The following is a 27404-nucleotide window of genomic DNA, read 5'->3' on the forward strand; positions in this document are numbered from 1 at the left end:
AAAGCATTATGATAGGAAAAAAAAAAAGTATCACCAGAAATGTTTCCTAGAAGTGATCTGAGAGTCAAAGAACCATGGTGATAAACTATAAATTATACATAGTCCAGTTTGTTATTTCTATGATGACATAAATAGTCAAAGTGTGTGAACAATAGTTATGCTCAGAAAATGCTTCTTAGTTGCCCTCAAGAAGAAGACCACAATCCAGATCCGACTTCTCCCAGTCTTACTGATAACAAATTCTGAAGGCTCACAATGCAAGTGACTATCCTGCAGTTGTGTTTAGCAATATAGCAAAAGTCCTAGATCCATCAATAGGTTTAAGTTGAGAGTTGTCTTGTGGCCCCAAATGTGGTATTCTTTGAAACCCACTGAGCTGTAGCTATTCCTCAAACCCAAACAATGCTTGCTCCATCCTAGTGACTAGCTTTGCTATTTATTCAGAAATCATATAGTTGGGTTCTTAATTCCATACCCAACTCTTGTACCTGCTGACAGCAAGCACTAGCCCTTGACACCTTATTTCCTATTCCCAAACTGAATACCATTTCCTAAAATAAGGGACTCTAAATGCTTATTAATACTCAGTCCAACCCACAAAAGCCTAAGTAATCCATGGTACACCTAAAATCAGTATTCCAACCACTTTCAGATACCCGCTTTGCCATTTCCTTTCCCCTTGAGAAATGTATTGAATCCCACTAGAGGAGCCAGAAAAGAATGTCTTCCCTTGACAGTAACAGAAACCTTTAAATATTTTTGAAGGGAGAGAAGTAGAATGAAGCTTACTGCCTACATTGTTGCCCTGGACACTTCACACAGGTTATCTCATCTAATCCCCAAGCAGATTAAATTACACAAATTCTACAAATGGGGAAATGGAGGCCCAGAGAGCCCAAAGTGAAGAAGGAGTAATTGATAATATCAGGATTCACATTGTTACAGGTCTAATTTCATAGTCCATGCCTCTTCCAAGAATACCATCCTCCCTTTTATTTTTTTTAATATTTATTTATTTATTTATTTATTTATTTGGCTGCATTGGGTCTTCATTGCTGTGTGTGGGGCTTTCTCTAGTTGCACCGAGCAGGGGCTACTCTTCGTTGTGGCATGCAGGCTTTTCATTGCAGTGGCTTCTCTTGTGGAGCATGGGCTCTAGGCATGCGGGCTTCAATAGTTGTAGTTCGTAGACTCAGTAGTTGTGGCTCACTGGCTCCGAAGTTGTAGTGCATGGGCTTAGTTGCTCCATGGCATGTGGGATCTTCCCGGACCAGGGATCAAACCCATGACCCCTGCATTAGCAGGCGGATTCTTAACCACTGTGCCATGAGGGAATTCCCCATCCTGCCTTTTAAAAGAAAAGGCCAGGCCAAGGTCAACTACTGCTCAGGTGTTCTAAATGAAGAACAAAGAAAAATTATTCCTGTAGTGGGCTGAATTGTGTTCCCCCAAATTCACATGTTGAAGCCCTAAACCCAGCACCTCAGAATGTGACTGTATTTGGAGACAGAGCCTTTAAAGAGGTAATTAAATTGAAATGAGGTAATTCCCCATTAGGGTGGGCCCTAATCCAATATGACTAGAGGAGATTAGGACACACAGAGAGGCACCAGGGACATGAGTGCACACAAGTATACACACACACACGTAACACACGAAAGAAAGATCAAATGAAACTATAGTAGGAAGATAGCCATCTTCAAACTAAAGACAGAGGCCTCAGAGGAAATCAACCTTGTCAACACCTTGATCTTGAACTTTCAGTCTGCAGAAGTGTGAGAAAAAAAAATCTGTTGTATAAACTGCCTAGTCTAGATATTCTGCTATAGCAGAACTAGCAAACTAATTCAATTCCCATGATAAGAAGTGCTGGTTCTCCTACTCATTCATGTGGGATGAGTAATCTTGAGGCCACTGATGAATAATGCAGTTCATCTCTTCTAGGCTTGAGGTTTGATTTCTATGGAGCCTTCTATATAACCAAATTCGTCTAATTTCTATTAGGTCTTCAAATATTTTCTTTAGGCACAGGAAACCACCTCAATGCATGGGATTGGAGATAGAGACATAAAGTAAACGTGACAGAACATATATAATATACCTGATGGGACTGGCACCCTTCTGGTCTGGGACAACTGAGCATCCCACCCCCAAAGGTGGGGGTATGGTAGGTTGGAGAACTCTATAAAAACTCAGGAACGACAAGATTTGATAAGCTTCTAGATTAGTAATCATGTGAAGGTGGTGAGAAGGTGATATACCCTAAGAGGGCATGAAAGCTCCACACCCCTTGCCCCACACCTAGCCCTATGCATCTCTCCCATCTGGTGGTTCTGAGCTTTATCCTTTTATAAGAAATCAGGAAGTGTAAGGAAACACTTTCCTGGGTTTTGTGAACCATTCTTGGAAATTATCAAACCTGAGGAGGGTGTCATGGAAACCCTGGTTGGTCAGAAGTACAGGTGGCCATCTGGAAGTGGCAGCTGACATCTGAGGTGGGGGCAGTCTTGTGAGACTGAGTCCCTGACTTGTGGGATCTAATGCTATCTCCAGGTAGATAGTGTCAGAATTGAGTTAAATTTATAGGACACTCAGTTAGTGTCCACTGAGAATTGCAGAATACTTGGAAAAATCCACACCTCTGGTGTCAGAAGTATTGAGAGTAGAGGAGAAAAATTGTTTTCTCTTACACTAACCTAAAAAAGCCCAAAACTTTGGGTTGGCCTCAGAACCTCACTGACCTCCCACTGTCCTCTAGAAAGTGAATGACCTACAGCCAGGCAAGTTCCCGGGCATTCTCCTAGGATACACTCATGCTCTCAAAGAGAAGGGTCTATCCAAGGGCAGGTGAAAGTACCAGAGGGCCTGCTACAGGCTGCATCTTCCACAATATTGAGCCTCACAACATGCAGCCTCAAAAACTCACATTCTTCTGCTTCACCTATGTGCTTTATTTAATAGTTAAGATATAGGATGAAATATTTAATAAGTACCCCAAGACTCAATTTCTTCTTCTACATTACCTATCTTGATATGCCTAGTGACTTTAAATTAGCACATTGGCTTTTTATTTTCTCTAGAGCCCACAGTAGTTGACCTGACAAACCATTTCCCCCTCATCCTTCCATTCCAGTTCTCTGGGGTGGTAGAAGAATGATGCTCGAGGTATTATTGTATGTTTAAAATTTGTTTCCAAAAGGTGGATAGGGCAAATTGATATTTAGATATTGAAGAAAGTATAAACCCCAGTCCCCAGCCCAGCAGGTTGTGATGGGGACAAGAATTGACTTGTAAGCACACTTGCTGGGATTTGTAGGGCTTCACCCTGCCAAGCACAAGTGTGTTGCTCTCTGTCTGCCCCTGGCCCGGGACACTTATCCTAAGTGTGAGCATGTACTGGAGCCCATGGGAGAGGCAGAGAGGGCAGGAGGGAGATAAGAAACAGAGGTCAGAGAGGAAAATCAGCTCTCGATGCAATCAGCAGCTTGTTCCCCTAGCCAAGGGAAGAGTCTGGTCACGCACCATTTTCCTGGTACCCTGGACAAGCTCAAGCAATGCTCCATTCACGATCAAGACTAGAAAGATGACTCAGCCTCTGAGAGAAACACTTTTCCCAGACTCAAAGGGAAACTGCCAGCCTAATGTCCACTTGCTTGATATCACAGATACATGGGCATCAATTTTGCTGCACTAGAACTTAAACCTTTTTTACAAATCATCATTATCATATTTTTCAGAAAAGCATGTTCCTTACTAAAAATCAGCCCCACCCATCACGTATTTTCCTCCATAACACTAGAGAATAAACTAAATCCTCTTTAAGCCCTCCGTGCAGGAAGGTGTCTCTAGGTTGGTGAAGGAGACTCTCCCCCAACCTCCTTTCTCTCCCTTGGCCCTTGGCCAGGGTTGCTGGCAGGAGCTGCGAGGTTACACCACTTGAGAAGCTGTAGGAATATTCCCTTTAGGGCAGCTGAGCTTCGGCCAGTGCTGGAGGGCAGAACAGCTGCCCCTGACAGGCTCCCCTGAGCAGCCCCAGATGTTCCATCTCTCTGGGAAGTGCAGCCAAGAACATCTGGGACGCCAGGTAAGGTGATGTGGAGAACAAAGTTAGGTACATGGTTCTCCTCCTGGGAAGTGTGAAGAGGAATCCGAGGAAGAGACAGAGTACCTCACTGGGTATTTATCCAATGATAGGAGAAAATGTGTTCCTACTGAGATTCTAAAAAACACAGAGCTCTTTAGAAAAATCTCATTTGCAAATGTGTATTCTTATTTCCTCTCACACAACACAGAACAGAAAAAATGTTGTGAAATGATACATCCCAAGTCATGGAACATCTGAAACTAGGGATTAAAAGGGGGTGGAGGGTGGGGGGTGGGGAGGGGAGGACAGACGGTCTTCCACCATAACTGGGCAGGACCCTATGGGGCCTTCCCAGAACCAACCACCCCCCCCACCATGTCCTAAGCCTGCCTCTTGTCTGTTAAAAAACTTTAGCCTCCTAGGCCTTCTAGAGTTCCAAAGAGTAAATTTAATCACAGAAGTGAGAATATGCAGAAAGAAAGGAAAACAGTTAAACAAGACAAAATAATAATACTTTGGCCATTAAACAAAGTCAAGGACTTTAGTTCCTCATCAAAGGCTTTAGAGAATATTTTGAGCCACATCCTTTGAGCTGTTTAACAGATACTGAAACCCCCACCAGGGGGAAGAAGTTAATTGTATGCTGCCCACAAGCATGTAGACCCCAGACTTGTTGGAACCAGAAGATTGATGATGTTGACTCCTGATTATCTCACCACCAACCAATCAGAAGAATGTCCATGAGCTGATAACACATGCCAACCCTGCCCCCCCACCCTGTCCTTAAAAACCTTTCTCTGAAAGCCTTCAGGGAGTTGGGACCTTTTAAGCACTAGCTGCCTGGACTCCTTGCTTGGTGCCCTGAAATACACACTGCACTTTCCTTCGCCACAACCCAGTGTCAGTAGATTGGTTTTACTGCAGGTGGGCAAGCAGACCCAAGTTTGGTTTGGTAACACTACTTTCCTTTCTAAAATATCCCATTTCTAATCACTAACAAGAACCAAGTATCTGGAAAAACAATAGATAAAATAGATTTTATCCTCTTTACAAAACAAAGAGAATAAAATCTGGTACTACCCATTGTTACTCCCAGAAAAAAAATTTTATTAAAAAATAGATTTAACTTTTAAGTATGAAGTATCCTACTATATACTTCCTATAAATTAGGATCTAGAGCAAAGATAAGTAAATGGGAAATAATTTTAACAAACATGTAACTTAGGGTTTCACAATAATGTGTTACCTTTGGTGCAGCATAACATCCTTATATCAGACACAGAAGACAATTTAACTGGACATGTGAAAAATGATTAATCCTACCCATTTCTGAAAGATAATGAATGGCATTTGTTGACATCTTAATAGCTGAATAGTAAATGCTTCTTCTCTAAAACTGAACAGCAATTTAAAATTGATTATACTGCCCACTGTTACTATAATTTATGATTAGAAATCCTGTATACATTTGATGGCAATGGGAACTCCCAGGGAGCCTACACACGGACAGACAGCCCCCTGCACATGTGTATTAGTAACAACATTTTCAAGTCATGCTACACAAATATATGTATTATAAAATGTTGCATGTAGAATTTAAAAGTTGATTTTCACTTTCTAAAGTAGTTTTCCTTTACTTTCTAGGCTTCCTCTTTTATTTTTTTAATTCATTCATTCATTTATTTAAAGCCTGCGTGCACGGGCTCAAGGCACACAGGCTCAATAGTTGTGCCTCGCTGGCTCTAGAGCGCCGGCTCGGTAGTTGTGGTACATGGGCTGAGTTGCTCTGCAGCATGTGAGATAGTCCCGGACTAGGGATTGGACCCGCGTCCCCTGCATTGGCAGGCAGATTCTTAACCACTGCACCACCAGGGCTTCCTCTTTTAAACCCATTTGTGTGTGTGTATTTTTCTCCTGTTTTAAAAATAACCTAAGTAATAGCATTTCATTACACAATTACCAGAATATACAACAGTAGACAAGGAAAGTCCCCAGCAAGAAATCTAATAAGAAGAGAGTCTGGTAGTTTCCACACGAACACTGGCTTTAGACTGCGTGCATTCAAACCCTAACTTAGCTGCTTGCTACCAGTGTTATGTTGGCAGAGATACTTGCATCCGTAAAGAGAGATATCTAAGAAAGGTAAAAATCCTTCCTCAAAATGTTGTCAATATTAAATAAAATCATCCACATAAAACACTTAATACAGTCCCCAGCCATACTAAAAGCCCAATAAATATTAGCTTATCATCATCACCATCATTAGTTCATTAGTATCATTAAGTGTGATGGGCAACCACTCTCAATGGTTTGATTTAATTTTCAAAGTTACTTCACTACTCTTAGCGACTTGAAGATCTTCTCAATGCACTTCCCCTTGACAGGTCCTTAGACCTATTTCTGGGAATTCACAAGAACCAAATTCTGTGAATTGTAACTAAAGTCTAAAATAAAATAGAAGCAGAATATTAAGACAGAATTTCCCTCTCATCAAGTATTCATTTCCTGTCACTGGGATAGTTCTATTCACAAGTGGATTTTCCTGGATGATTCTGGCATAGATTAGAAAAGACTAGTGTAGGGACTTCCTAGATGGCACAGTGGTTGAGAATCCGCCTGCCAATGCAGGGTACGTGGGTTTGATCCCTGCTCTGGGAGGATCCCACATGCCTCAGAGAAACTAAGCCCATGTGCCACAACTACTGAGCCGGTGCTCTAGAGCCCATAAGCCAAAATTATTGAGCCCATGTGCCACAACTACTGAGCCTGCACTATAGAGGCCATGTGACACAACTACCGAAGCCCACACGCCTAGAGCCCGTGCTCCACAAACAAGAGAAGCCACTACAAAGAGGGGCCTGCACACCACAATGAAGAGTAGCCCCCTCTTGCTGCAACTAGAGAAAGCCCGTGTGCAGCATCGAAGACCCAGCACAGCCAATAAATAAATAAATAAATAAATTTTAAAAAAAGAAAAAAGAAAAGACTAGCGTAAATAGATTATTCTCAGTTGGTATCGAAAGGGAAATCTACCTTATCTTCCCCTCAAATTCAATGTCTTCTACCCCCATGAATCCACTTCCATAACGCTTTCACTCCCTACACCCCAGTCAGGGCTCCAGAGATTGCTCACCAGGCTCCCCTTCTCATAATCCCTGGTGACTATAACACCTTGAAAAAACCGAATGCTGCCTTTTCAGCTTTGCTTCCTGACGCTTGGCGTGCTCTGACACTCCTCCAGTCTGGAGGTTGCGAACACGGGCTGTGCATGACAATTTATCATGGTGTTTGTTTCTACAGTCAGTTCTGCTAGAACACTTGTTTTGAAAATCTGAATTTGTTCTAATGTGACTGATATATTAGGGAAAATTTAGCACAACACTAATTTTGGATTTGCTTGTGCCAATTTCCTCTCCAGGCCAACACAGAACTGAGCTTTGCACAAATCAACACGCATGCACACACCTCTCAAGGACAATGGGCTCTACCTACATTTGCTGCTCTGTTTACTGTTCCAACTTTTCACATGGGCTCTTCCAACTTCCCCTCCAAGTTCAGGTAACCTCCTTCCATCACTCACAAGCCACAACCCTGTGACTGGCATCTTGGCCTCATGCCCCCCGTGCTCTTTCATTTTTCCCCCTCCTTCCTCTCAGCCTATTTTGTGTTTTTCCTCTATGTTCTCTGTTATTTTTCTCTCTCATTTCTCTTCCCCTCAATTTTTTTCTACCTTCCTAGTGTTGTCTTCCTCTGTCACACAGGGCGGTGGCCATGGGAACAAGACAGGCATGGGAGGGGGGCAGTTGTAGGAGCTCCCACTCCCACAGACAAATGAAACACTTTCAGGGTCAAGTACCATATTTATTGTAATACTGATATATTCTTTACCATTCGCCATGGATAAAACTGTGCCACCCCTTTTATTATGTTCCTATCTTTTTTATGTGTCACTGACAAAATTGTTGAGTGTTTACTCCAATCCCAGCCCTGCAGCTTCTATTGCGTGATTTTGCATAGCATGATGAGTCTTAGGAGCATGTATGTTAGGTACAGCAGAACTGACAGTATCTCTCTCTCTACGATTTACTGAGCTTTTACCAGATTCTCAAAGGAACGCATTACTATTCAAAAAAGTTTAAGAACTGTTGGTCTATAGGAGTTTTGTCCAACAGAAATGTGAGCCATATATGTAGATTAACATTTTTGAGTAGTGAAAAGTAAAAAGAAATGGAAAATAATTAAAAGAAATTAATTTCAATAGTCTTCTTTAACCCAACTATTGTCATTTCAGTGTATAATTAATATAAAAATATGTAAATGAGCTAGTTCATTGTCTTTTTTTTTCCTACTAAGTCTTTGAAATCTAGTGTATATTACAGGCACATTTCAAGTGCTCAATAGCCACATGTGACTAATGGCTACTGTTAATAGGGGAGGTAGGTCTAAAGGATTCTATCTCTCTGATCAGAAGAGAACAGAAGGCAAGGAAGAAGATACCTAATTCACACTTTTTTTCTCAGATAATATAAATAAATCCAAAAGGTAGCTTTGGTTAAAAAGGCCCTGAAATAAATCTACCAGTCTTTATATGCTTCCTAGCCTGATTTAGATAATGTCTTGCTTAGTGTCAGATTTGATGTGGTCCAAGGGTGGGGAAAATGTATGTCCATTTAAAAACATAATCTATTAGCTGGGGAATTCCTGGGGAATATATAATTGTTTTCTCTTTCCAAACCACTTCTCCTGGACTGTGAGCTTTATGAACACATGAGCACTCTTTGACTAATAGTTCTGCTAACAATAAGAAGTATGGTTTTTAAAACTGTTTTCATGAACAAAACAAGATAAAGAAACACATTTAATTTTAAGTTGATTCATATAGAATCAAAATTCATATACGACTAACAATGCATAAAGAATATACTCATAAATAAATCAATTAATAAAGAATCTATGTTAGAAATGTAGGCGTTCAATGAAAAGTTCCCTACATTCAGTTGCTTCTAAGTATCAATTTGATTGTCAACAAACCACACTCATAGTTTTCTGGAATTTCTTAGGACAATTCTTTCAAGGGAAATACTATACAAAGCCAAATATGTAAAATCAAAGCTCCCTTCCCTCCCCACCTTCATGTAGAAACATCTCTGTCATTTAGAATAATCTGCGTAGAAAATTATGTTAAAGTTCTTAGGGAAATGCAAAAGATCTGAAAAAAACAGTCCTGCATTTAAGAAACTTAAAAATATATCATCTGAAGACACAGAACTAAAAACAAATGCATAAAAAATTAGAGAACAATTATGTGGGACTGATGGTAAGTGTAAAAGTTGTTTGAAGAAGGGTGTTCTGGTCTCCTTAATCCCTAACCTCTAATGCACAGTGACTTTATAAGTAGGCTAAGTGTGCATCAGCCCATAGGTCATGGTTTGAGATGCAAGGGGCATGACCTCCCATCCAAAAACATCTCCTAAAATTCCCGCTTTGGGCTGTTAATCTGTGCGGTTTGTAGGTCTTAAGTGAACATGCACTCATATACAAACACTCTCCAGACTGAGGATGAAGGAATTTGCTAGTACATTGGGGTCACTATCAAATCAGCCTTGATCCTAACTGCTCATATCCCACGATCCAGAACAGGGATCCTGCCAGGAATCCTCCTGCCCTCAGAGTCCAACTGCAGGAACTAGTCTTGTCTTTGCTTTGATGCATTGCTTGGTACTCCAGGTCCTCCAGCACTGAAGTCCTACAATGTGTGTGCCTTCAAAGTACCCAGAACTCCCAACACTCACCACCCTCCCCACTCTTTCCAGAGCCTAGAATTCCCATGCTTAAACTGCAGTAGCGGTGGCTGGATCTCAGCTACGTGAAACTGCCTGTCCCTAACATTGTCACTTGCCTAAATCTCTACTTGCCTTAATCTCTAAATCACCCTGGTATTTTCCAGGGTGTTAGGATGATCTGAGTATGGTATCTGGCTCATCAGTGATGGGTAAAGTTGATTTATGAGATCTGACTTTCTACCCTATCATTCCCTTTCGCCTTCACCAGTCCCTGCGCACTCCTCACAAAGATGACTTTTTAAAAGGAGAGCAGTTCTCTTATCAAGGAAATGCAACTCCTGTTCTTCCCTGGTCAACAGCACCTCCCCCATTCTTTATTGCCTGTTGTTTGGAGCTCTCTGAATTCTCCACTCCTTTCCCAAGGGTCTGTCCATTTTCCAGAGGTGACCCTTCTCCAGCCTGCTTTATCTTACTACAAAAGCTCTCTCCCTGAAACCTACCATTAAAAATGCTTCCTCTGAAAGCTTATAGATTCTCCAGAGCTCCCTATTAAATGCATATATCCCTAAGGGAAATAGTTTCATATATTCTAGCAGTTAATACCATAACTGACACCTACCTAAAGGCAAAAGCTAGTAGAAGGAATTGAATACGTACAGGCAGAATCTTCACATTAAACACCTTTAAGACACAGAATACCGTATTATATATAATACAGAATACAATAAAGATTTAGGAATGATTTAATACTAATATTTGATAAGTGAATAGTATATATGGTTCAACATACACTGACTCAAGAAAGTTAGGATTCCCGGAGGGGGGGGGTGGGGGGGGATTGATGAATTCAATGAATTCTAAGTATCTTTAGTTATAGTTTAGATATCAATATTAACTAAACTAAGAAATTTTCAAATATCTTTTGTATAAGAAGGTACACCTTTTTGGTCTTGGTGGCAGAAGCAAGATGACAGAGGGAATGTCATCATTTTGAAAGCCTCAGAATAAGACCCACACGTTGTGCTGCCACCTTCAGAAGCTGACCTGAGACAAGTGTGGCTACACTGACGAATGAAAGACAAAGTATAACTGGAGTGCTAAAGCCAAGAGATGAAATACCACCAGGACTGGTCTAATGAGGCACCTAGAAACTGCATACTATTCGTTTGTTGATGGGCATTTAGGTTGCTTCCATGTCCTGGCTATTGTAAACAGTGCTGCAATAAACATTATGGTACATGTTTCTTTTGGGATTATGGTTTTCTTTGGGTATATGCCCAATAGTGGGATTACTGGATCATATGGTAGTTCTATTTGTAGTTTTTTAAGGAACCTCCAAATTGTTTTCCATAGTGGCTGTACCAACTTACATTCCCACCAACAGTGCAGGAGAAAGAAGATGTGGCATATATATACAATGGAATATTACTCAGCTATAAAAAGGGATGAGATGGAGCTATATATATAATGAGGTGGATAGACCTACAGTCTGTCATACAGAGTGAAGTCAGTCAGAAAGAGAAAGACAAATATTGTATGCTAACTCACATATACGGAATCTAAAAATGGTACTGATGAACTCAGTGACAAGAACAAGGACACAGGTGCAGAGAATGGACTGGAGAACTCGAGGTTTGGGAGGGGGCGGGGGGTGAAGGGGAAGCTGAGACGAAGCGAGAGAGTAGCACAGACATATATATACTACCAACTGTAAAATAGATAGCCAGTGGGAAGTTGTTGTATAACAAAGGGAGTTCAACTCGAGGATGGAAGATGCCTTAGAGGACTGGGACGGGGAGGGTGGGGGGGACTCGAGGGAGGGTGGGGGGGAGTCAAGGGAGGGAGGGAATATGGGGATATGTGTATAAAAGCAGATGATTGAACTTGGTGTACCCCCCCAAAAAAAAAAACTACATACCACAGACTCAGGCATGGATTCCGTGAAGGAACAACACCTAAACCCAAGAGGACAGCTGTTGCAGCATCCAGTTCACATTAAGGATTTCAATGATTAGTCACGCAATAAATGTTCTGGTTTAAAAAAAAAAAAAAAGAATGTGCAGATGACAGTAATGATATAACAAGATACTTAATTTTTTAAATGGCCTGTGATAATGTCACTGCCCCATCAGTTTTGTTTACTAATGTGAAGATGTTCAAATAGCCAACTAACTACTAGATCCTGTTACTGAGAGTTAGTTATGCAGGATTAATCCCCACTCAGAAATTCCCGATAAATTAAGAATAGTTGTGTTTTATATCCTACTTTATGATATGAAAAAGGAGAAATTCATTTTTTAAAAGAGTTATAATTATCTAGCCCAACTTCAGTATCACTATTAAGTGTCAGGAGAGAACGCATTTTTACAAACTGCTTTGACACCTGCTGACAATCAGGGATAAAACTTGTATGTGGAAAGGGTGTTTAAAGATCAAAGAATCATCACAATTTTTGTTGTTATCTTTTCAACCTCCCAAGTTGGCCAGCTAATTCTTGCAGGGAAACCAGCAGAGGGAGCACCAACCATTGCTTTTTTGTATGTGTGCTCTCAAAACAAAAGGGACTGTCTTTTCTTTACAGATTTTTAGACATTTTATCAAGATTGGCAAATCCTTGTAATATACAAATATCTATGACTACTAAATTTTCTCTTTAAGTGTTTATATTAAATCAGTATTGAAACACTGTCTTTATTAATGTTTTAAGAAAGTAATACATATTTGTTTTACCAAGTGAAACAAATCAGAAAAAAAGTTTAAAAAGTTAATAAGCGTCTGCCTCCCCTTGAGATCCTGTGTATTATAAACAGACTGGTATATATCTTTTCATATCCTTTTTATTAAAACAAGTAAAATATACATATTTATATATTATATTTTAATATATATTATTTATTTATGTATATATATTACATGTCTCCCATGCAGTAGTTTTTTACTTTTTTTTTTTAATGGGGGGGTCATACTAAAAAAACCTATTAAAGGTAGCAAAATAGCATGAAACATCCATGAATATACAATGGATTCAATAAGAGATATCAAATAAACACATCAGCCCATGTAAAAACCATGTATGTACAAAAGATCAAAAGCATATACCACCAAAATGATATTGCTGCCTTTTGAATGAAAAATCTAAACACATAAGAATGGACATGTGGATATGGAAAATCAAATAAGCAAGCCAGGATATACAACACCCTTCTTAAAATGCCATGAGGAACACCATGTGAATTAATATCTGGTTTGTAGTTTATACTACCAAGCTCTTCACAAAATAAAATGAAAACAACAGCAATAAAACTCAGCCACTAAAGGTTTTTAAAAAGTGAAATGTATTAAAATGCACTCTTTAAAATTCACGATATTTCATACACTCTAATTGAAGTAGGAGATGGAATCCCTCTCCACTCAAAGCTACACTCTATTCAGTTGTATAATTTAGTGAAAAAGGAAAAGGATGTAGCCGTAGCTGTGGCCAGAAGAGGCCCTCCATCCTATCCCATTGAGAGAATCCCTCAATTTCACTATAGGTTCCAACCCCATCTCTTCACAAAGAGAATCTGTAAATAAGTGGTCCCAGGACCAGAGACTCATTCTGCCAACTGGTAACTGTCTCTGCAGTCCAAAATATTTGCAAAAGCTTCCATAGCCCTTACTGTCACTCCCCATCCAGTCTACTCAGAAGGCCCTCCTATTTTCTTGGTGCCTCCGTTCACCCACATTGGACAAAGCCTTTTAGAGGCGTTCTTCATCTTTGCTAATTTTTACAGACCTTGATCTCACAGCATGTTGCTATGAAGGAAACAATGCAAGGGGAAAGGGAAAGGGAGAAAGAGACAGACAGGAAGGGAGCTGGGGAGGGAGACAAAAAGAGAGGGAGGGAGAGAGGCAGAGAGGAAAAGTGCAAAAGAAAAGGATGAGGGAAAAACTGACATGAGTAGGAGGGAAAATTCCCTACCTACAGGATTGTAGAATGAATTACTTCTGGGAGTAATTAACTAGCTGTAGTTTCCTTTCCATCTCCTCCCATAAAGCAGAAAAAGGTCATTTTATCTGATTTCTTTTTCCTTTGCTAGCGGCTTCAAGCATTCAGAAAATCTTTCAACAACCACACCTTCCTGATAAAATAAGAGAACACCGCATACTGATCCTCATTTGATACGAGAGGAACAAGTGAGGAATGGGGAGGTCCAAAGCCTGACTCGGTGTCACAGGAAAGGCAGTTGCAAAGTGAGGATAAGACCCAGGGTTCTTGACTCCAGCCCTTGACTTTATCCACAAAGTCAACACAAGCGGTCTAGATGTGTTATCTCGCCCCCTTCTGTCTCAAAGGCTGAGTGACAAAGAGTGCTTAGTGTGATACTGAGTGTAAATGACAGCACAGGAAGTCCATTCTCAGGGCAAGCTGTGAGACTGGCAGCTGAACAGGAGGCCAGAAAGCAAGTCTGTACAGAGCATTTTCAGTCTACACTCGCTATCTCGCCCGCCCCAACTGTGGCCAGAGTCCACAGGGCCAAGGGGAGGAGTTGTAAGACTGCGGGAGGACACCAGAAGGTTCAAAGTCCACTTAACTCATCAATTCCTGAGCATCTCTGAGTAAAGCAAAAGGCTGTGACTTAATAAGAAATGAGTCATCTACAGAACTGAGTATTTTACAATATTTTAAATACAATATTTATAATTCACTTGTGAATGATATTATACAATCATTTACGAACCATGCATATAATTACTGCACAAATTCTCAAATTTTCTGACATGGTACTAACCTCAGGATTCAACTCTCTAAAACATGTTAATACAGTTCTCCAGGAATTCCAACCAGTCACGTATCACATGTTCGAAGCTTAAATGCTGAAAGTAAAGAAATGTTACATCAAAACAGGTTCGGTATGAATATCAGCCATATATGGAAGAAACATTTAGATGGAAACCACACCCAGTGCTAAATTCACACTTGTATCAGCCAAGACATTTGTATATATACAAAGTGTGAAAGTTTAATCATGTAGCACAAAGATGGGTTTATTTGTGCTATTATGGCATTGTCATTTACTGCAAATACCAAGGAAAAGACACATAAAAAGAAAAGTGGAAAAGAAGCCTACAATGACCTAATTCTACTACAAATTGAATTTATTATCTTCCTGTAAACATACCTTTCATTACAAGTGTTTTATTACGAATGAATAATCTCTTCAACAAAATAAAGAAGAAAAATCTATTACACATAAAGGACAAAATCCCAAAGTATAATTTCTAGTTTCTCATTTAATGCTAAATTATAATCAATGACTTTTTTTCTTTTATTAAAGTGGTCAAAATATTCTGTAAAATAAATGTTTTATATAATCTTATTGTCTAATCTTAATATTATTGTTTAATTATATTTAAATGATTGAAATAGACCTAGTGCATTAAAATCTGACAGATTCTCAAATACATTTCTTCTTTTTTATTTTTATTGAAGTATAGTTGCTTTACAGTGTTGTGTTTCAAATACATTTCTTTTTAATCCTAAATGACCACAAGTTGCAAAAAGTTAATCTCTAAGATACACACTGATAGATCATAAAATATTTTCATTTAGAATAGATTTCTATTTGAAACATTAAGCATCTATAAAATAAACAGTAATCATCACAGAAGGGAACTGTTTTATGTTAACAATTTATACTTATATTTATACTTAATTATTGCTAAGGTCAGTCAGAGGCTGGCAGATTTTTCCAGAACCTGAAGGGCAAACATATTCAAGGATTGAAAGACACACACAAAGGAAACACAAAGACAGGCACAAAGAGAGACACAAAAAGCCCAAAATGTACTTTGTTAAAATACCAAACTACTTCAGTTATGACATATGCACTAGCTTGGGGTTCCTAAATCAGCAGACTGAAGAAAAACTGCCTTGTTATCAGAACTTCAAAATATATAGCTCTCACGAGAAACAGATATGTGGAGCTATAGGTCTAAATCCAAATTCTCCCTGTAGAAGAAAACAAATTTTAGCTGTATAATAAGTTGAGCATCTTGACCAATACGTTAGAAATTACACCACAGATACTCTAAAGACAAGACACTAAACTCATTTTCCTTTCAAAAAGAAGGAAAGCACAGATAGGGGACCCTCAATGCAGCAAGCAGAATGCAAAAATGAAAAAGCCGAAATAAAAAAGGCCGATGAAAGCATAACATTAAAAAGAGAAGTGTTTAGCTGTTAAATCATCCAAATTGCTTTGCCAAATTTTGACATGCTTGATTTCCTGTAGTAAAAATCTCTCTCCCCCCCCCCCCCCATCCCGTCTTTGGAAAAAAAAAAGTGAGGAAAAATAAGCAGCTGTTCCTTGTATAGTTCAGGAAACAAGTTTGATTTATTACTTGAAGGTTATTTTTGAATGAGCTGCTTGTGGCAGCCAGAGTGCAAGAAAAGTCACTGAGGCCTGTCCACTTGAAGGGCTCAAACTGTTTCCTGAACAGTCCTTCACTCCGCACCTCCGACGGCTATTATTGACAACGTGCGACTGGGGCCTTCCAGGATTTTAAAACAGCAGGGGTCCGGGCCAAACAATCGGGCTGTCAATTACCTTTTCCCCTGTTGTGAAAAAGGGGTCCAGGACAATGCAACTTCTCAGCGGGGAGTCGTGCAGCTCCCAGTCTGTAACCCATTCCCGCACCGTTCAGTATTCAAGACCCAGTAAATGGTCGGTGCCTTCACTTTTGTGTGTGCGTGTCAGTTCCAACCGGCATTACTGCAAGGTAGATGTCTCCATGGAAGGATTTTTACGTTCTTGCGAGGGCAAAACTGACTGGACATTGTTATCTCTGGTCTTCGCGGACGTTTTTATTTTCCTAAGATCCAAACGCACACAAAGAGCATCCCCCCCGCCCCGCCCCCCCCCCCCCCAGCCCCTCTCTGTAGGCCTGTCCTCCGGGAACGCCCAACCCTCTCTACCTAGATTGCGGCTTAAAAAACTTCCTGTGGGCATTGATGACTCGCTGTGAGGACTGTCCGTCACCCCGCCCCTTTGTCCAGCAGTCACTTCCATTCGAATTTGACTGACTGAGGAAGCCTGAGTTATTTGTAAAGAACAACAAGGCTTTTCATTCATAATTTTAGTAGGGGGACAGGGTGCTAATGACTGAGCTTGAATAACTCGGGAATGTGGTATTCAAGGCAGGAAGAAGCCCAACCGACTGCCAGATGAGGGAAGGAGAGGATGTAGGTGAAAAGTGCCTGCGTAAAAAGCCAAACAATGGCGGGGGGATCACACATGTATACAAATACAAATCGAGGTTTCCAAAGGTGAGACAAAAAGATGGAAGCAGGAAGGAGGGCAGGGAAAGTCTAACAGGATGTCATTAGCTTTGGGGTCAAGTTGCATGACAGAGTTTACAGAATCTGAAACCCATAAAGTGTCTACAGAGGAAGTGATCTTTTCTTGGTTCTCCAAAAGTAAAAATAAAAAAGTAAATCTGGTTTTCACTCTTTTGGTACCTTTCACATGTTCAGACAAAGAGAGTTTGTTTTGCAGAGGTACTCAGCTTGGTAATCCAGTCTGGGTTCCAAAGAGCGTGCTTATTTTCAGGGTCTCTAGTCAATTTTATGTGCATGCAGCATAAATACAATATATAATAATTTTATATACCTGTTGCTTCCAAGGAGGAGAAAGTGTACAAATATCAATTTCTGGTTTAACTTAACTGTATAGCTAAGTATTATGGGTTTTCTTTTTCTTGCTAAAATAATACAATTGTGGTTTGGATTTTTTAAATTAAGAAATTAAAAGTATCATATTTAATTTTATTGCATGATTTTATACATTAGATTATAGAAAATAATCCAAAATAACAATGTTGCACAGTTTAATCTAATGCAGAATGATATACGAGCTGCTTTTTTTAAAACCAAAGTAATTCCCTAAGTGAAGAATGTTTCAATCATTATTAGAAAATGCTTACTATTGTCTTTTTTTGTTAAAGCAAGTCAAGTAAAGGTTAAAGTGAACAATAACAAGTGCTGATTTACTTAGAGATAAGCAGAAATAAATTGTCAGGCAGTAAGACTCTAGCTTTACTTCCCCTGAGCCTATTAGGACTAGTGGTCTGAGGGAGCTCTCGGGCTACTGAGCTCTGAAGTCAAAGTTCAGACTCTGGGCTGGGTGCTTACTTAGCTCTAAATTCCCAAATTGTAAACTGACCCTTGAAAACTGAGGCACTATCGATACAGTCACTTTGTGGTTAAAATCCATTATCTCATATCACTCTGACAACCATCCTGTTTTGACCAATGAGGAAACTGAGGCATGGAGACCCTCCACTACTTCCCATCTGTTTCCACCTGAGTACCCAACAAAGTCAAAGGGTGATGAGCACAGCCCTGGGGCATTCCCAAACTAACCTAAAGTAGACCTCATGGAGAGTTCTTCTCCATCTTCAGCTTCGTCATTTTGGGCTTGAGTTTTGAGAATGTACGTAGATCTAAATAAAGTTATCTGAACCATGTTTATCTTGTGGCTTTCTATGTCCCTTGGTATACCCCCACAAGTCCTTAGTTTTTTTTCCCCCCAGTTTTATTGAGGTATAATCGACAATTAAAAATGTAATATATTTAAAGTGTACAACATAATAATTTGATACACATATATATCATGAAATGATTTCCACAACCAAGTCAACACATCTATTGCCTCATACAGTTACTTTGTGTGTATGCATGTGAGAAGGCTTTAGGTCTACTCTCAGCAAATTTCAAGTATACAATACAGTATTATTAACTATAGCCACCATGCTGGACATTAAATCCTCAGAATCTTTATTCATTCTATAGCTGAAAGTTTATACCCTTTGACCAGCCTCTCCCCATTTCCACCAGCCTCTGGCAACTACCATTCTACTCTCTGTTTCTATTAGTTCAAATCCTTAAGTTTTTGAGAGCAGGATTACATAATTTGCCTCAAGACTTATAACTAATGATTGATTGAGAGTTCACTCACACTGTATTCAAAACCAGGTGAGGACCACCATGCTCATCCGTCTACCACCTCACCCATCTACCACCTCTAGAGACTCAAAACTCAGGCCCTGGGTCCTTGAATGGCATATGGTCATGACTGGTCAGGTCCAAGCCCAGGCCAAACCATGAAATAAGTATATGATGTTTTTCATCCCAGACCTCCCTACCAGCTGTCTCGATCCTCTCATGTGGTGATAACTGTTAATAACTAGATCGCTGTGATTCAAATAAAACAAACAAACAAACAAACAAAAAACCCAGAAAACTTGATTTCAGCACTTGGTGATTTCTGTGTTGTAAATAAACTCACCATGAGTGATCTTCAAACCTCATGTCACTAAATGTGGAGATGAGACGAACTATCCATAATCAGCTCTTGCATGCAAGCGTAAGCCTGTTCTAGCCTTTCAATCTACCCATGCTCTGTTTGGTGTCTACTGCACCTTCTATTCTTGTTCCCAGTGAGCCATGAATCTCTATTATGGTTTCATTACAATAATATAATGACTTTCATTTATTGAAGGGTTATTACAAGTCAGACTTCTTCAAAAACTCCAAGTGTTATTCATTTATCCCTCATGATGATGCTTGGACATAGGAAATAGTTTTATCCCCACTTTATGGGTAAGGAAACTAAGGTAGTGGGTGACTGAGAAATTTATATAAGGCCCCCTCTCAGACCAACCTAAAACAGACTCTATATGAAGGATCTTGTCATCTAATTTTTTTAAAACCCCCCAAGTAATGCTAATGTGTGGCCAGGGTTCAGAACCATTGATCTAGAAAATAAAGCAAGAACCCTTGCTATTTGAGAAAAAAAAAAATGCAACTTTCCAATTAAATGCAGCTAACTGTATGTTAGATCTTCGATAAAGCTCAATTCGTAATTCTACTCGGCTGTGTAGATACGCATCTTACGTTAAAAAACCTTTGTGGAAATAAAGTTAGAATGTGGGTCATCTTTAGGATGTGATACAGTTTTTCTAAAAAAAAAAAAAAATCCTGAATAACCTAAATATCTCAATAAGTAAGGTAATAGTCCATTTGGTAAAATCTCTACGGTCTTACTGAAAGCATGCTAAATCCCTCCCAATCCCGGATGATTTGATTTCTAATGCCTGCTGAACTGTGATGCTAATGACTGCCACACGGAAGATGCCTTCTGCCTCTTTAGGCACTGTGAGCCCAGAACATTTGGTATTATCTTAGGTTTCAGAAGTATCATGATCCACTAATAACTTGAAAAGTAGTTTAAAAGACAAGGTATAAAAGCAACTACTTTAACAACTGTATAAAGTTCATAAGAAAAGGATGCCAAATAATGGGAAGATATTCATTTGTCTGTTGCCACAAACCCTAGCCCTGCCTAAGGCTGAAATGTTCCTATGATGTCTTGAATATACTTACAGAATTCTTTTTGGAAATTCAAACATTTCAGCTTCTGTCTAGAATTGTCTTATCTGAATTCCATTATAAAGTTACAGTACTAGAGATATAACGGTCTTTATCACCCATATTCTAGGTATACATTCAGAGAGTTTTAACTTCTTAATAAACCACTCAAAATGTACTGCCAAAATGGGAGAATGACAGACCTGTACACTGAGGCCCAAAGAGAACTAACAACTGGCCTGCTGCCCTGCTCAGAGGCTGCCTCCTTCGGGAGCCTCCTTAACTCTGCTGAGCCAACAAGCATCAATAGCAGTCAGTTGAAAACTGACTTAGTAGATGCCTTTCAATGGCTTTCCAGTACTTTCATGGCTATTTGTTTCATCTGCCATTTAGACTGTCAGCTCCTTGCAGTCCAAAACTAGCTAGTTCTCACCTCAAACCCATTGAGCAAAGTGATAGAACCAGCGGCTCCCAGGCCAAGGCCATGAAGACAGGAATTCCGCTACCAGAAAGCCATGCCATGTTGATATTAAATAAGAAAGAGCAGTTGATAGTGTGTTTCCCCAGAATGCTGGAGAATAGGATTTGTTATATAGTTCAAGACTAAATACTATTATTCTGAGTCACTGCACATTCACCTTCACAGGATCATAATAACATAAAGAAATTAGAACAATGAAACATCACAGCCTTCTAGTGCACAACAGTTAATGTCAGTGAATGTGCATCTTCTTCCTAACAGGGGATGGAGCTTTGACACCATTTCAGACACAAAGCTCCAACCCAAAAATATACACTTAAAAATTCAGTGTTGGTAGGAGCCCAAATGTCAAAGCCACTCTCAAATAAAAAGGAACTCACATTTTTTCAAGCCTCTAAATTTGCTGAACAAGTAATTCAATGAGGAGACATTCCAGTCAGAGACAACCACATCTGCTAAATAAGCCCCTTTGTCCCTAAAGTGCTCTACCTACTTTGAGAAGGTCACACATGAAAACAAAATTCAGCATAAGGTTAACGTTTCTTGAAATACTATTAATAGCTGAATATAGCTAATAACAGTCATTGAAATGTGTTCCAAATCTCCATTTTTATCCCTACATAAGCACAAACAAATAAGATACATAAATAAAATTGTGCTTAGTATGTAATTTTAAAACTTCTTGAAAATATGGAGGCAAAACAGTTAATTTTACCAAATAAACGACCAAGCCCAATTTAACTGAAATTATCACTGCTACTTATTGAGAGCCATCCAAATGCTAGCCTTTGTAGATACTTTATACCATCCAATCCAAACAGCAAATCTTTTCCTGTTGGGAGCTAAGGTTAATTACCTGACTCATTCATTCATTCATTCATTCATTCACCTTATTTTAAAATGTTTGCGTTACTTATGCCTGCGAGGCTCTTCAGTACTGGCAGGCAGCACCCCACTTGGATTCCAGCCCTCATGAAGCTTAGAACACGGCGAAGGAGACAGTTAATAAATGATTACTCAATTACACATATGTTTGCAGCAGAGAAGGTCAGGAGAGGAACAAGGGAGATTTGACCTAGTCAAAGGGTCAGAAAAAGGTTTCCTGAGAAAAAGACAACTGAGGTTTGAAAGATAAGTAGGAGTTAATACAGCAAAAGGACAGAAAAGTGAAAGGGGAAATTGCATGTACAAAGGTAACAGTCATAGCAGCAGGCAGAAAGCAGGAGGTGTGGTGTAAACAGAAGGCTTGCGGAAGGGAAAGGGACTAGACTGTAGGACTAGGAAGCTGGGTTAAAGACTTGGATCTTTATCTCAGGAATAATGAAATGCCAGGGGTGGGGGTTTGAGTGTCAGGGCATCCAGATCAGATTTGCCCCAAATGGCTTAGCCTGAACCCAATTTCAGATTTCTTAAACTCCCAAAGCCTCTGGAACCTATTATGACATTTAACAGTTTAACCTTTAGTATCTTCTTTTTTTTTTTTTGGAATTATGGCTAAAAAAAAAAAATTGTTAGATCTAATTTTGCCCATGCATGATTTTAACATTTTTTAGGGTATAATGTAAGTATGTGGCTGCACTGTAAACAGGGTGTGAAGAATATTTCTCAAAATTGTCAGGGGATTTTCACATAGAACATGAAAGGCAAAAATGGTTCACTATTTGGTGTCTTTCTTGAAGCTATATTAAAAATGCTTTCTTGAAAATTAGCAAAGTGCTAACTTCTTAATTTGAAACTACAGATTACTACTTAATTTTAATTTAGACTTTTTAAATTTTAATTTAATTTAATTTTTATTAATTTTAATTTAGACTTTAAAATTTAGACTTTAATTTAGACTTTTGCTAAGTGTACTTGTTTAAGTAAAATTTCATAAGCATTTTCTTTTACCTATACTCCAGCCCCCACATGATCAGCCTTTTTGTGACTTTATTATATAGTTTGAGAGTAGATGTTCCCTACAGATTTTCTTCCAAGCACACAAAATTTCCATAAATATTTCTTTTTAAAATGTAATATTTACTATTTCAGGGGTTAAAAATCATGGCCTTAACAAACTTATTTTAGTCACTTCCTAATAATTACACAAAACACAACAGTAATTTCCAGGTTAACGGAATGACTCAAGTTCTGCCATTAAAAAATCCGAAAACTTTTTATTTGCTTTAAGAAAATTAAGGCAAAAGTATTTACTTATTATAATTATCAATATATTCATTAATTTCATTCACTCACTGGAAAGCATTTATTGAGTATGTAACATTTACAGATATCAAAGTGAGTGTTTTTTTTTAAGAATAAGATGGTGAAGAATCTTTCAATTTCAGTTCCAGCCCATTAAGTCCAAGGCAGTCCTGATATAGACCCCCTCAGATCCTTGGAGCAGTTTAGCCATTTGCAAAGTTGCAACCAATACACAGTTTGTAGAGAAAAGCTGTTTTATATAACCCCACAATATTCTCAAATGATTCACAATTCACTGTAACTTCAAAACACTTCCTGTCCAAAGGAACAGGACAGGAAGAACAAACTGAGTCTGCATGCACCCATATTCCATTTACCAAATAGAACCTGACCTGCTAACTTAGAGTAATTCAGGGCTAGCTGACAGCCTGAATATTATGGCATCTGGATTATAAGAATGGCTATCGTGTAATCTGTTTGACTACATCTTCCTTAGAGAACAGGTTGAACTTCCGATGCCCTTTTGATCACATGTCCACATAATGGGAAGCATAAAACCCAAACCTCCTATTTACTCAAGAGGCTAAAATCTTCCTACTGCTACTAAGCTTGGCCAGTAATATCCAAATACTCATTTCAATTTATGATTTTCACTTTAGCATCTGGGTTAAAAAGATTCCAAGATAAAGGGATCAAATGTTAAAAACAAACAGAATAAAACTAATAAACCTAGGGCTATTTGAGGAAAGGCAAAGCAACAATGCAGTGGTCTCACTGATTATCAGACTTTCTCTGCACACGTCAGTCCTACAAAGAAAGAAGCTTGACCGTAAAGTCAGGGATAAATATATTGGAACTATAATGAGAAAAATCATGTAGCCCAGCAGAGAAATTCTGCCTTGTTACAGAAATTCAGCCCACATATGACTCTGCATAAATTGTAGTAATAAAGTGTATGGGGCTGGCAGGAAGACTGATTAACAAGTAGAAACCACCAGGTGGATTCAGGTTGAATATAAGATCTCTGAAAGAGACCAGACCAACCAGAGCCTCCAGTTCAAGATGAACTCATGAAACCACTTCTCTTACCCAAGGATAACTCCAGATCTTTTCCACAATTTAGTTAAGGATAAAAGGACATCACCAAAGAAAGTCAGATGCAGAGATAAGCTGTTCCCAGTCTTCCTAGGGATGTATAGATAAGAACTCAAGTGTTCTATTTTGAATTCCTATTGCAGCCACACCCAGTTCCCTCCAAGAGGTAGTAGCTATAGAATTTGGGGATTCAAAGCAATTCAGAAAAAGAAAATGACTACAGTACTGGCTGTCAAATCAAAAGGTTGTTATTACAAAGCCCTTTAACTTAGGAAGGTCCCTCCCAGAGGAGCCATGCATAGATTTAGTTTACTAAGGCAATTGGGAGACTAAATTGTTACTCTTGGAAGCAGTATATACACTGTTGTGTTCTGGGCCATCTTTAAATATGAATACTTGGTTATAAAACTAAAAAAAAAACCAAATAATCAATATTCTTTTTTGTCTCAAGAACATATATCACTACAAGATATCTCTTTGGTTATCAAAACTAAGTATGAACCCAGTAAGGCCAAGTGGTTTGGTCAGTCTCACAAAGAAACTGGAACTAGAGTTGTTTAAAACTACATTCTCCCACTACTCGACATAAATCAGAAGCTTAGATGAGTAAGTGCAACCCTGAGAATATCTGATTTAACTTGGCCAACAGCCCTACTGGTAAAGAAGCATGTCTACACTGTCTACCAAAGACTGGGGGAGGCAAAATTCACATCTGTTTATACACCACCTCATTTGAAAAAACAAATTGAGGGTAATTATAGTTATAAAATGAAGTAAATCCAAAGAAATGAAGACAGAAAATTAAATGAAGGCAGAGATGAGATCCCAAAAGTAGGACACACAGTCCTTGTTCAATGGTTAGGACTAAGAGGGCATGTTACTTGGCACCACCAGAGAACTTAGAAGTGAGTATTGGTGTAGCAGGTGTTTCCAGGATTGGGCACTTTTCAACATCAGGCAAAACAGGAGCACGTGTTCACACATCAGAGGTGCCTCTCTAGAACTCTCCACAACACGTTTGAAAACGGGCTTCATTTTTAAGCTTTACATAACATCCTTTCAAAATTCTAAAGTATCTTCCAAAATGTACCCCGGTTATAATTCTAACATGTAAGATGAGAATCAAATTTGGGATACATTACAATAGCTGTGCCACTCCATTGTGTGTGAACACACAGGCGTACACAGAAACATAATTCGTCTTTGAAATGACAACTAAATAAACTCGAGGCACAATATAGAGCTTTATGCACCACGTCCGAAAAGTAGTAATAATGAATAACAATAAATAAAATAAATAGGAGTAAATTTGAAAGAATCCAACAGATTCTTGTTTTCACCTTGTGCTTAAAGTTATAGGTTAAACGTCTTCCCAACTTGCAAACCGGGGGCTGTTGGGGAGGAAGGAAGAGCTAGATTACACGGAATTCCTTCTCGCTCATGAAAGATAAGTATAAATTCCTAGATTCTTCCCTATTGACTCAATAAAATGGAAGGTACTCTCAGCAGCTGGAGGCTTCTAATTTAAATTCCACTTTATCCTTTGAACAGGAACAACGGGTTTTCACAACGTTCCTGCAGCGCTGGGAGCACAGCCTGGGCACAAGTGTCTCCTAAGAAGCAGCCATCGGCGGCAGGAGTTTGAGGAAGCAAAGAGAAGGCGTTTCTTTCACCTGTTCTGCGCGGGACTGGTTGGCCAGACTCAGGCGGCGCGTTCCCGCCAGCCCTGCCCACCCTGGCTTTGGCCCCCAACTCCGTCCCCTCGGTCAAAGCTGGGGCTCTTCTGCATCTGGGAACCTCACTTCACATCCAAACGGAACGTGCCCGAGGAGAGAGAGTAGGGAAAGCCACCTGCTGTTGCACTTACGTAATAAATGTCTCTATTCACTGTGAACCAGTCGGCCCAAGCAAGGTACGTTCTGGAAGGCAACTTCGCCTGCCCTCGTTGAGTCCCGGGGAAGAAAGCAGCCCCAGCCCCGCGCCGGGCTGGCGGGCGGGCGGGCGCCCCCTGGTGGCCCGACGGGCCGCGAGCGCAAGCGGCGCCTGCGTTCACCTAGAGGCTCAGAAGTCCCGGGCGTCGGGCGAGCGGCCGGAGCTGGGGAGGCCCAGTCGTGCCGTGTCCGCAGCCCCGAGGACGCCGTAGAGCAGGCAGACGTATCCCCGTCCACCCTCAGACGAGGGGTGGGGGGACGTAGGCCAGCGCCCGGAAATAACGCATGCCACTTCCCCTGCCACCTCTGGTTCCCAACCCCGGGCGAGGAGAGAGAGCCTTAGAGAAACATGGAGAAGGCAGGGCGAGAGCGCAGCGCGGCCGGGAACGCGCCGGGGACGTTCCAGGGCGAGAGCCCGGGAGAAGGCAACGAGTGCCAGGGTAGCTGTGAACGGATGTGGGCTGGAGCCGGACCCGGGGAATCTAGCACCGTTTTCCTAGCAGTGTTTCAAGAACTCTAACCCCAGCACGCTGAGATCGCAGGTGCTATTCGGGAGTTTTGACCGTACTTCCCTGTAAAGTAAAACCATTCTGTAAATCATTAGAATCCAATATGAGGAGTGTGTTGGGGGGGTTGGTGTTAATATCCCACGGGTGCTCCCACGTGCAAGCACGTTTCTTAGTAAACGAATGGCAAAGCAGTGCATACGTGCGCATTTTCTATCTTTATACATATATGTTTGTATTTCTTTAAGTGGGAAAACAGACCACCTTCAAAGTGGACAATAGGATCTTCTTGGGAAATGTTCTACGTGAAGGAGAGTCGGGAGTGAAGGATGACTCTTCTGCTAAAGTGGGGGAGGAAATCTGCAGTCAAACAGCGAGCCCCCTCCCACTTCAGAACGTGGCCCTTAGTAATCGTGTGTGTGCGATTAAATCAACTGATTTTCAAAAAGCCTGTACTGCAGAACGTCCTTCAGCTATTGAGTCAAACAAAACAGTAAGAAAGATCTTCAGAAAGCCTCCCTCTGTAGCTAACTCCCTCTTCAAAAATAGAATCTCACATTAAACCGAAAAACTACAAATCGATACAATCAAAAGCAAATCCCGGCAAGAGCAGAAGGTACTTGAAACCCGAATCTGCATTCCGTTCCTCTCGTACGCAGCTCTGGGGTGGGGGAGGCGGTTTGTGCTGGTGCCTGGTGTATAATCGGGTTAATCCAGTAGACAAAGAATAAACCAATAGCCCTCCCACCTCACTTCCCGCTCCCCTTCCCCTCCCCCTTCTTCTCTCCCCGTCGCCCCCTCGAGGGGGAACGGAAAAGGGGAGAGGTTGGCTTGCAATGGACTCCGAATAAAGTCTCAAAACCTGAAACTTGCTTTTAATGCTAACACTGCCTGGCCCGGATTCGTTTGAAATGTTCCTTGCCTTTTCC

The 27404-nt window shown here is 40.2% G+C and overlaps 1 long non-coding RNA gene and 1 pseudogene across 2 annotated transcripts; one reads left to right on the forward strand and one right to left on the reverse strand.

Moving 5' to 3' along the window:
* LOC130835480 (uncharacterized) lies at positions 1–26583 on the reverse strand. Of its 2 annotated transcripts, XR_009048936.1 has the most exons (4): positions 25906–26583; positions 14640–14724; positions 11786–11898; positions 1–1395 (listed from the first exon to the last, which is right to left on the reverse strand). It is a non-coding gene; the product is annotated as an uncharacterized LOC130835480 (long non-coding RNA). The 2 variants fall into 2 exon arrangements; XR_009048937.1 differs by lacking the exon at positions 11786–11898.
* LOC130835479 (60S ribosomal protein L37-like) lies at positions 10835–11866 on the forward strand (annotated as a pseudogene).
* Positions 26584–27404: the final 821 nt, after the last annotated feature.

Source organism: Hippopotamus amphibius, chromosome 14 (genome assembly GCF_030028045.1).
Source record: "Hippopotamus amphibius kiboko isolate mHipAmp2 chromosome 14, mHipAmp2.hap2, whole genome shotgun sequence".
In the NCBI taxonomy this organism is placed as follows: domain Eukaryota; kingdom Metazoa; phylum Chordata; class Mammalia; order Artiodactyla; family Hippopotamidae; genus Hippopotamus; species Hippopotamus amphibius.